Genomic DNA, 12,530 nt, shown 5'->3' with positions numbered 1-12,530 from the left:
TGGTGTCATGCTCTGTAGAACATCTCTTCCCCAAGTGTAGGCTCAATCTAGTGACTTACCTTTAATGAATAAAGTAGCAACAGTGATGGAAAGTAGGTTTTTGATATTTGCATGTATTAGTCAGCTTCAGCTGCATAAAGAAATACCACAGATGAGTGGCTTGAACAACAGACCTTTATTTTCCCACAGTTCTGGTGCCTAGAAGACCAAGATCAGGTCCAAGCCAATCTAGTTTCTGCTGAGAGCTCCCTTTTTGGCTCACAGATGGCCACCTTCTCACTGCATCCCTTCAAGGCATTTCCCCTGGTGCGTGTATATGGAAAGAGTGAGCCAGCTCCCTGGTGTTTCTTCTTTTAAGGACACTAATCCTATTGGAACAGGGTCCCACCCTATGACTTTATTCAACCTCAATTACCTCCTTACTGGCCTTACCTTCAAGGTGGGGGGCGGGGCCGTGGTTAGGGCTTTCAGATGTGAGTCTGAGGGAGAAGGAGACACAGTCCAGACTACAACAGGGCAGAACAAATCACCACAGAGAGAAGCTTAAAGCCACAGACACTTATTACCTCACTCTTTCGGGGCCAGGACTCTGGGGTGCAGCTTAGCTGGGTTCTCTGCTCTACGCGTCGAGCTTGAAATCAAGTTGTTGGTCAGGCTGAGTCCTTGTCTACAGATTCTGGAGGAAAATCTACCTGCAAGCTCATTCTTGCTGTTGGCAGAATTCAGTTCTTGCAATTGTGGAACTGAGGTTCCTGTTCCCCTGCTAGCTATCACCTGTGGGCTCTTCTCAGTTGCCAGGGGCCCCGGCATTCCTCACCACCTAGCCTCTTACATCTTCAAGTCAGCGAGAGCATGTCCAACCCTTCTTGTGCTTGAATCTCTGACTTCCCTCATCTCTGACCTTGAGACCAGCCTCCTTAAATATACATGTGGTATCTACCCTTCTAAAGACCTCCTGTGATTAGGTCAGTTCCACCTGGATAATCTCCATATCTTTAAGTCAACTGATCTGAGACCTTAATTACAGTTGCAAGACCCTTTTGGCCATATGATATAATAGAACCATGGGAGTACCATCCCATCATATTTGTACTCCTGGGTCCTACAGGACATGTACACCAGGCGAATGTCTTATAATCTGTATTCCATAGTCACCTCCAAGAAAACATGATGACTTCTGTCTTGCTCACACTTTCTTTCTCTAGCTTTATTCTCATCTTCCTCTGCTGAAGCAAGTTGCCCTGTTGTGAGCTGCCCTGTGGAGAGACTCATGTAGCAGAAATTGAGCACAGCCTCAGTCCCACAGCCAGTGAGCATGTGAATCCCACCAACAGCCAGACGAGTGAGTTTGGAAGAGGACTCCTTTCCCCCTATTTGAGCCTCACGGTGAAGCCCTGACCACACCTTGACTGTAGTCTCATGAGAGATGCTCAGCCAGAGGACCCACCTAAGCCACACCCCAATTTCTACATGCTGCTATTTTAAACTGCTGACTTTGGGGTTGGGGGTGGGCAATTTCTTACACAGCAGTGTGTAACTACTACAAGATATCTTAACAGAAGCAATATAATAAGAACTATGTATGTATGACCTCTGTTTGGGTTATTTCCAAGAAGTTGAATGAAGAAAGAATGATATCATACCCAATAATATTTCACAAAACATGATTCATATAAGTTATATATGAAGATACATGGCTTACCATGTTGTTGTTTAGTTGCTAAGTCACATCCAACTCTTTTTGACACCGTGGACTGTAGCCCACAAGGCTCCTCTGTCCATGGGATTTCCCAGGCAAGAATACTGGAATGGGTTGCCATTTTCTTCTCTAGGGGATCTTTCTGACCCAGGGATTGAACCCACGTTTCCTGCATTGGCAGGCAGGTTCTTTACCGTTGAGTCACCTGGGAAGCCCCGTTTCTGTTTAAACCAGGCAGTAAATCTTTTCCATGTCTCATGAGCTACTGCAGGGCCATATAGAAAGCAGTCAGGATTCTCTAGTCTCTAAATGGTATAATCCATCAATGATGAGCAATTGGTACCTGGGTACCATCTGGCATCTGGTGGCTGTGCCCAGAACTAGTATCTTCATGTTGGCAAGACATACACCATGAAACACCTCCCTGGGAGAAAATACAATTTACCAGATTTGGCTCCTTTATGAAAGATAACTGTACAATGTGAGCCCACCTCTAACATTTACAAGAGTCAAGAGCAAGAGTAAAAACATAAGACCCTTATGCCATATGCTAAACAGTTACAAAAAGAAAGCCTAAATAAAATACGCTCTACCTTCATAACAACAAGGCCAAGTTCCCATGCAGAATTCTCAAACCCATTCCATGTATGGGAAAAGCCAACTCTGAGCCCTTGGCCCACCCTCAGCTCTGTTCTACACCACATCCTCCTGTAAAAGCCTGCGGATACCCTAGCCTGCATGTCCAAGACCATCCACACTCTGCTTCAAACAGCCCTCAGGCCTCGAAAGGCACACACCCACACAGCCCACCCTCTGGAACACAGACACAGAAAAACTCCCAAACAGGCCTTGAATGTGGGCATGGCGCCATTTGAAGAAGGAAATGCAGGATTCTGATGAGCAGAGTATGGTCTAGGAGAGCACTCTCTCTGGATAAGTATGTCCTTTGGCATGTTAATTTGTTGTTGTTGTTGTTGAGTATAGTTGATTTACAATGTGTCAATTATTTCTGTACAGCAATGTGACTCAGTTATAGATACATGTACATACATTCTTTTTCATTGTGGTTTATCATAGGATATGAAATGTAGTTCCTGTGCTCTACCATAGGACCTTGTTGTGACAGTTTTTCATACTTTGTGTGTGTGTGTGTGTGTGTGTGTGTGTGTGTGGTGGGGAGGGGAGGTAGGCAGAGAGGAAACAGACTGGGGCCTCCAAAGCACAGGGATCCCTTTTGCCCAGCTCTGAAGACAGACAGGGTAGATTTTCCAGTGAGGTTATGTCAATAACAGACGTGGTAGCTCAGCCCAAAGTAAGCACAGCCCTGCGTGAAGTCACAAGTGAAAGGGAGATGGGGAAGGCATCCAGACAGGGAGGAAAGCCAGACTGTCAGGGAGACAGCCTCAGTCGCTGGTCAGGGAAGAGGAGCTGGAAGGAGGGGCCAAGTTCTCTCAACCCAGGCACTGAAGTGCCTGATGAGATGGATGAGCTTGCAGGTTCCTGGATGTGGTCACCAGGACAAAACCAGACCAGCAAAAAGGGGCGATACCGTGTCCAGTGTCCCATGTCATTTATCTCAATTAATGGCATGCCAAACCACTCAGCTCTCCTGCGCTTGAAATCTGCAAGGTGCCACGTGAAATGCACTTTCCCTGTGAACATTTTCTAGACCCTTCTCCAGGAGAACCAGCAGCCTTCCCTGTCCTGCCTTCTAGATACATTACTCACAGGTGCAAGTCCACAGAGACAGCAAGAGAGGCCAGGCAGCTAGGTAGGCAAGCAAGTGGATATTTGAATCCCAAAGATCTGGGTTCCAATCGCAGTTCCTCCATAACGTTGTGAACCTGTCTCAGCATTCGTGTCCTTACCCTTAACCTAAAAGGACATTAGTGCTCATTTCATAGGATTGTTATAAGATGTAAGGCAGTAACAAGCAATAAGTATTGAGCCTTGTGCCTGGAATATAGTAAGAGCTCAATAGGCTTTGGTCACTATTGCATTAGAGTTAGCTCTTCATGAAACTGTCTTCCACCCTAAATTATGATCTCCTTAAGGTTAATGGCAATATCTTATATCTCCAGAATCTGTCACAGTGTTTGTTTAAAAAAAAAAAAATGAAAAAACTCACTTAGAGTCCCTTCTACACCAAACACTGTATGAGGCCGATAATAAGCCATGGCTAAGTATAGATTAGCCAAATCAAATAAAGAAATCAAGAGATTGTAACTTATAATTAAGAATTTCCCAACTCTCAGTTAAGCCTACAAAGTATCTATAACTAATCTTGAATCTTCCTTGTTTGAACATTAGGTTTTTTCCTCTCCCTTTTTTAACCTCTTGGGGAATGGAAAAAGTTTTTTTTTCTTTGTTTTCAAACAATTTGACATTTTGAGTGGATCTAGAAGACAAGATGGCACCCCACTCCAGTGCTCTTGCCTGGAAAATCCCATGGATGGAGGAGACTGGAAGGCTGCAGTCCATGGGGTCACTGAGGGTCGGACATGACTGAGCGCCTTCACTTTCACTTTTCACTTTCATGCATTGGAGAAGGAAACGGCAACCCACTCCAGTGTTCTTGCCTGGAGAATCCCAGGGACTGGGGAGCCTGGTGGGCTGCCGTCTATGGGGTCTCACAGAGTCGGACGTGACTCAAGTGACTTAGCAGCAGCAGCACAAGACAAGACTTCCCCTTGGGACTTCTCTGGTAGTCCAGTGGCTAAAACCTCTACCTGCCAATGCAGGGGACTGGAGTTTGATCCTTGGTGCGAGAAGATTCCACATGCCACAGGACAACTAAGCCTGAGCACCACAATTACCGAAGCCCACATGCCTAGAACCTGTGCTCCATAAGAGAAACCCAGCAAAATGAGAAGCCCATGAGAAGCTCACGAACAATGAGAAGCAACTTGAAAGTAGCCCCTACTCACCACAACTAGAGAAAGTCTTTGCACAGCAACGAAGAAGGCCTAGTATAGCCAAATAAAATTAATTAATTAAAAAAGAAAAAAATTTTTTAATAAAAACAGTAAAAATAATTTTAAAAAGAATCCCTCGTGGATGTCTCCTGTTTCCCTGATCTCATGTAGGCAAAACTGTTATCTGTCTTTCGGTTGTTATATCAGCAAAATAGCTCAGTGGGTGCAAAATCACTCCTTTTCAAGAGGCAGTGCTGAGCAGAAACATATTTATAAAAGTCACAATACATATTCACCACATTTCTTCCAGCAGCATTGCCTGTGTGGAAAGTACCTCTACTGATTACCGGTAAACTGCCACCAGAATTGATTTCCACATTTCATTTATAAGCATTAATGCAGAAGGTTGTAAAATAAAAGATAGAAGGAGAAAGAATGCATTATGTTACCTGTCTCCTACATTTGATTTGGCTAGAATGCCTCCACCATGAGACCAGGTTGATTTCACCCCTGGATCTCAAGTTCTTAGGATGAGCAAAATACCTGGCACAGAGAAGGAATTTGATAAGCATTTGTTGCATGACTGAACGAATGACTAACTAAGTGAGTGAATAAATCCTGCCTGAATATTTCTACTACACTTGTCACCTTTGCTGATACCTGATCCACAGAGGTGTGATCTGCTCAGATCTTTCATGGACTTGTTCTGGTGAATTTTGAAAACATGCTCCTTTCAGAATCTGAATTCATTTTCAAACTGCTACACAGAGAATATCAACTCCTATAGCTAGATGAGAAGATGACACCTATGGGCTGGCGGAGTGTTAATTTCCTGTGATCTGCTTGCCCAGTCTGCTAGAGGCTCCTGCCTGAATGTTGTAGGCAGCGTGTGTATTGAATGCGCCTTTAAACTTCTGAGACACGTGGAGTTCCACTCAGATGACTGAGAAGATTTTCTTTTGGAACAGCTCCTTGGTCCCCCTTTCCTAACATATGTTCTATATCCCTCTAATTTAGCTCTTCCCATCCCCCACTTTGTGTTGCAAAGTACCTGAGAACACGTGAGGAAAATTAGAAGTAGCAAAATCTGAAAATCATCAGGTCTGGAAGAAAGTAGACAAAGATGAATTCCAAGGATTTAAGGATAAGGTTTTCACCTTGGGAGGGGCACCTGGCTAATATCTGGAGGAATGCAATCTTCTGAGAAAAAAAGGCAAATCAGTGCATGCCTCTGATGGCAAGATGTTTGTGTCAGGCTGGAAGGGAAGGAGGAGATTCAGGTTGTCGATTTTAAAAAATGCACAAGGTGAGTGTTGCAAATTAAGTTTTATTGGGTGCAAAATGAGGACTTCAGGGACTTCTTTGGTGGTCCAGTGGTTAAGAATCCACCTTCAAATGCAGAGGACACTGGTTCAATCCCACGTACGCAGAACTGAGATCCCACATGCCACTGGACAACTAAGCCACAATGCCGTGACGAAAAATCCCACATGGTATAATGAAGAGCCCACGTGCTGCAACTAAGACCCGGTGCAGCTAAATAAATAAATAAATAAATACTTTTTTAAAAAGTGAGGACCGCAGCCCAGGAAACAACACTTCAGAGAGTTCCGAGAAAGTGCTCAAGGAGGCATGGGGGAAAGACCAGTATATATGTGATTTTGGTGAAGGGAGAGTACATGTGATCTTATTTTCCCAAGTTTCTGCTCCTCTCATGAACCTTTCTGCTAGTCACAAGAAACAGGTATCACCATAAAGGGTTTCAGTGCTTTTCTAGATATAAGGAGATACAAGAATTGGGCTCATAAAATTGGCTCCTGAAAATATCTAATTATCCAAAGACCTGTCCTGCCACTTCCAGCCCCCAGCCCCGACCCTGGCTGAGCACAGAGTGTCTCATTTCTACCCTCCACCCTGAACTCCTTTCAGGGGTGTTAAAAATCAGCAGCTGCAGCAGCACATGGTTTAACCCGTGTAGAGGCAGAGGCAAGTGCCCGTTTGTAGTTGACAAGGTAGAGGTAAATGGAAGAAAAGTTAGTGAAGTACTGAGCTCTGGATGCTCAAGGATCTACAGGGCTGCACGTGCTGAGGATGAGAATAAAACTTGCCTCCAGGAAGCTCAGGCGTGCATGCTCAGTCCTCCTTGCGATCCCATGGACTGTAGCCCACCAGGCTCCTCTGTCCCTAGGATTTCCTGGGCAAGAATACTGCAGTGGGTTGCCATTTCCTTCTCCAGCGGATCTTCCCAACCCAGGGGTCAAACTCGGGTCTCTTTTGTCCCTTGTGTCTCCTGCATTTGCAGGCAGATTCTTTACCACAGCGCCACCTGGGAAGCCCCTCCAGGAAGTCCATCCTATCTCAAATCCTAGTCCCAACCTGGAGTAACAAGAGCAGATGTCAGGGTGGACGACAGAGGAGAGCTAGACACAAAATCAGAGATAGAGATCAGAGAGATCAGACTAACATGGTCGACAGGCACATGAAAAGATGCTGAACATCACTAGTCAGCAGGGAGATGCAAAGTAACCACTGTGAGATATCCCCTCCCGCCTATTTGGATGACTGTCCTCAAGAAGGCAAGGGATACCAAATGTTGATGAGAATGTGGGGAAAAGGGAACCCTCGTGCACTCTTGGTCGGAATGTAAAATGCCACACGGAAAACAGTATGGAGGTTCCTCAAAAAATTAAAAAGAGAGCTACCAGCCATTCCACTTCTGGGTATACATCCAAAGGAAATGAAATCACTATCTCAAAAAGGCATCTGCATTCACATGTTCATTGCAGCATTATTCACAATAGCCAAGACATGAAAATGATCTGTATGTCAAAGGATGGATGGATAAAGGTGTGGTGGTATATTTATACAATGGAATATTGTTCAACCCTGAGAAAGAAGGAAATCTCGCCACTTTTTATAAATTGGGAGGAACTTGAGGGCATTACGCTAAGTAAAACAAGCCAAAGACAAATACTGTAGGTATCATTATAAGTGAAATCTAAAAAAAGAAGTCAAACTCATAGATTAAGAATCTATGCTCAGAATCTGGTTGCCAAAAGCTGGGGATAGGAGAAATGGAGAGAAGTTGGTAAAAAAAAAAAAAAAAATGCAAATTTTCAGTTATAAAATGAATTACGTGGTGACTAGAGTTGAAAACACTGTATTGTATAACTGAAATTTGCTAAGAGAACAAAACTTAAATGTTCTCACCAAAAAAAAAAAGAAAAAGAAAAAATGTGAAGTAATGGATGTGTTAATTAACGACATCAGGGAAATCCTGTCAAAATGTAAATGTGTATCAAAATACCATGATGTACACTTTTAAAATCTTATAACTGTATATGCAATATACCTCAATAAAGTTGAAATTAAAAAAGATCCAAAAATCATTTAAGGTGGACATATTTGCTGGGATTGGCATTATTCTTTGTTTTATGGTGATGTCGGGCTTCCCTCCTAGCTCAGTCGGTAAAGTATCTGCCTGCAATGCAGGAGACCTGGGTTTGACTCATGGGTCGGGAAGATCCCCTGGAGAAGGAAACGGCAACCCACACCAATGTTCTTGCCTGGAGCATCCCATGGACGGAGGAGCCTGGCGGGCTACAGTCCACAGGGTTGCAAGAATCGGCCATGACCTAGAGACTAAATCACTACTACCACATGGTGATGTCATGTCACCATTGCTTGTCTTCTGACAGGTTTCTTGCTATGAGGCAGGAGAAAGAGAAAAGATAGTTTATCCCAGATATCTCTCCTTAAACCTGAGCCTCCCTAGTACCAGCATTAACAGATATTTATTTTACAGATACAGTCATTTAAACAATGTGGTACATCAGTTCAACCAGACATAACAGATAGCTTAGATTATACTCCACTATATGTGAGAATTCAGTATATAATAAAGAGAGGAAAAATAAGGGTATTGAATAATTTGTATTGGGACAAATGATTAACTATGTGTAAAGTGTCTTCAATGTTATGCAATAAAACAAATTCCAAATAGATCAAAGAGCTATTTTTTAATCAAAGCATAAATAAATTAGAAGAAAAATGAATACTTATCACCTTCTGCAAAGAGGAGTGTCTAGATTTAGAAAAGACTTTTAAAAATCACAAAGGAAAAGGTGGGTAGATGTGGTTACAAAAAAATTTAAATCTTCTGCCCATAAAAATACTAATCAAACTTAAAAGGAAAACAACAAACAGGGAAACACATTTGAAGCAGATATAACCAAAAGGAACCACGTACCTACACATTTGAATTAATACAAATCTTTAAGAGAATACCTTTAACAGAGATACCATGGATGAATGGAGAGAGGGCTTAAACAGACATTTCCCCAGAGACAAAAACGTTACTGTTTAAAAAACATGGGAAAATGTTCAATATCACTACTAATCAAAGCCATGCAAATAAAAACAATCACATTTTATGCTTTTTAAATTAGCTGGTCTTTTAAAATGGTAATAGGTATATTAACACAAGTGTGGCAAAATGGGTATTTTCTTAGCATTGCAGATCAGAGTGTAAATTGGCCCAGCCTTTTTTTAAGAGAGTAATTTGTAAATGCATACCCAGTGCCTTAAAATGGTCACACCATTTGATCCACTAATTACACAATGGAGTGTATTGCTTAATGAAATCACTGGAAGTACTGGTGGTGGACTGGGAACTGAGAAGGGGTGAATGTATGCACCAAGATGATCAGCACAACAGCATAAGTAATAGTGAGATAAATTCTTTTTTAATTTAAATGTTTCAGTAGCTACTCTATGTCATAAACTTAGCATGAAACATTATGGAACTGTAAAAATGCAAAGTCTGTATAATATGGAAAATGCTTGTGAAAGTCTGTATAATATGGAAAATGCTTGTGATATAATAGACACTGAAAAAAAAAACACAGGTAAAAATTGCATAAAGGGAATGGATATAATTATGTTTTTAAAAAAAAGCTAGGCATAAAAAAAACCTAGAAGAAAAGACATTAAAATGTAAAGAGTGACTAAGCATGGATGGTTAACTTATGGATGATTCTTTGTTTTCTTCTCTACGTTCCAGGAATTTACTCTTTTTTCCAATAATATGAGAAAAAAATGCATTTATAAACATGCAATATTTTTATTCCCTTTGGGATCTTTGGTGGCTCAGACAGTAAAGAATCTGCTTGCAATACAGGAGACGTGGGTTTGATCCCTTGGGTCAGGAAGAGATGGAAATGGCTAATCACTCCACAGTCCATGGGGTTGCAAAGAGTCGGACATGACTGAGCGGTTAACACTTTCCCTTTGACATCTTGGGTCATTACGGATGTCAAACATTTGTTTCAGACAAAAGGCACCTTTGGAGGGCTTTGGAATGTAGTTCACGTACAAAGTAATGCCCAGTAAGACACTGAACATAAAACCTGTGTCTTTGTTCAGGCTGATATAACAAAGGTCCACAGACTGGGTGGCTTATACATAAAAGAAATTTATTTCTCACAGTTCTAGAGGCTGGGTGTCTGAGATCAGGATGCCAGTTCTGACGATGACCCTCTTCTGGGAGGTAAACTCCTGTGTCTTCACATGGCAGATAGAGGGCATGAGCGCTCTCTGGGCTCCTTTTTATAGGACACTAACCCCATTCATGACGGCTCCACTCTCATGACCTCTTTTCCCTCCAAAACCTCCATCCTTCCCCGTGTAACAGAAAGTGGGGTCCAGCCGCTAGGTGCTCAAAAGCCAATATAGAAGCCAGGTTAGTGGAAAGTTTGCTTTATTTTGGATGCTGGCAACTAGGAGGGTGGGGTTGGGGGTGAGAGTGAACACCTGTCTGAAGGCTGACCCCCACTGCCCCCACCAAACACACACACACACACACACACACACACTGATGATCAGTGAGCAAGAGCTTTTATTGGATGAAGGAGGGGCCTACTCGTAGAAACAATATAGTCAGCTCCAACAGTCATCTCAAAATTAGTCATTGGTGGTCTGACCAGCAGCATCTTGAGTATTTCAAGTAGAGTAAATCTTCAGCTCCATGGTCAGTTTGTTCCCATTTCCTTGAGCCTGATTCTCAGAATTGTGGCAGCTTATGTTATGTCTAGCTACAATGTGGTCATCATGTAGTTAACTTCTTGAACTTGGGGGTGGGGTGGGGTTGGGTTTCAGTATCTAAAAGACAGCTCACTGCGAATGGCTCAGAATATTATCTATTGCCCTTGAGAAGGAACTAAAGGTCCTTGACAATGCTTAATGACTACATTACTATTATTTGGTGTCCTCTGACTGTTTTCTTTTGTTTCTGCACTTTTCTCACTTCTCTGATCAAATCCATTTTTTGGCCAAAGTTCTCCCACAGATGAAAAGAGGCAGAGGACATGAGGGGCAACAACCATAGGGTCCGGCTCTGTTTCCCCAACACCATCACATGAGGGATTGGAAGTTCAGCATATGAATGTGGAGGGGTGGTTGACACGAACATGCAATCTACTGAAACCTTTCAATGTAAAACTGAGGTAGAATCAGAGTGCTGGCCATAAAGTGATACTCAGTAAAAAACTGTAGAATGAGCAAATCACCGAATGCTGATAGCTAGGACTCACTGAGCACTCACTAGTACTCTCTGGCACTGTTCTAGTACCTTTATACATTTAAGCTCATTCAATCCCCCAACAACCAGGAGATAACCTTGACAAAGCTCTACAGAGTTGTTTTGTTCAGTTGCTAAGTCGTGTCTGACTCTTTGCGACCCCATGGATGTGGCATTATGCCACGTTTCCATGGCCTTCACTATCTCCTGGACCTTGCTCAAACTCATGTCCATCGAGTCGGTGATGCCATCCAACCAACTCATCCTCTGTCACCCTCTTTTCCTCCTGCCTTCAATCTTTCCCAGCATCAGGGTCTTTTCCAATGAGATGGCTCTTCCCATCAGGTGGCCAAAGTACTGGAGCTTCAGTTTCAGCATCAGTCCTCTCAATTAATATTCAGGGTTGATTCTTTTAGGATTGACTGGTTTGATCTCCTTGCAGTCCAAGGGACTCTTAAGAGTCTTCTCCAGCACCACAATTCAAAAGCATCAATTCTTCAGGGCTCAGCTTTCTTTATGGTCCAATTGTCACATCCATTCATGACTATTGGAAAAACCTTAGCTTCGACTACACAGACCTTTGTTGACAAAGTGATGTTTCTGCTTTTTAATATGCTACCTAGGTTTGTCATAGCTTTTCTTCCAAGGAGCAAGCATCTTTTAATTTTAGGGCTGCAGTCACCATCCACAGTGAATTGGGAGTCCAAGAAAATTAAATCTGTCACTGCTTCCAATTTTCCCCTTCTATTTGCCATGAAGTGATGGGATGCCATGGTCTTCACTTTTTGAATGTGGAGTTTTAAGCCAGCTGTTTTCACTCTCCTCTTTGACCTTCATCAACAGACTCTTTAGTTCCTTTTTGCTTTCTGCTACTTGAGTGGTATCATCTGCATATCTGAGATTGACAAAGTTGATGCCTTTAGACAATGGAAATTTACTCTCTCACTGTCCTGGAGAAGTTCAAAATCAAGGTATTGGCAGGGTTGTTTCCTTCTGGAGGAGAACATACCGTGCCTCTTTCTGATTTTCTGTGGCTCTGGATATCCTCTGGTTCCTTGACTTGTTAGAGGACTCATTCCAATCTCTACCTGCATCCTTATATGGTCTTCTCCTCTGAGTGTGTCTCAAATTTCCCTCTCCTTTCTTTCATAAGGACACCTATCACTGGATTTAGAATCCACCCTAAATCTAGTATGATCACATTTTTAACCCTTAATTATATCTACCAAGACCTTATTTTCAAGTCAGGCCACATTGATAGGTATTGGAGTAGGACATAGTTCAGCCTCCCACAAGGTTTTACAAAAGAAATGGAAAAGTGTCAAGAATCCCTGGAAAA

This window comes from Oryx dammah, unplaced genomic scaffold, assembly GCF_014754425.2.
Source record: "Oryx dammah isolate SB20612 unplaced genomic scaffold, SCBI_Odam_1.1 HiC_scaffold_2, whole genome shotgun sequence".
Classification (NCBI taxonomy): Eukaryota; Metazoa; Chordata; class Mammalia; order Artiodactyla; family Bovidae; genus Oryx; species Oryx dammah.
Note: the sequence above shows the minus strand (reverse complement) of the source record.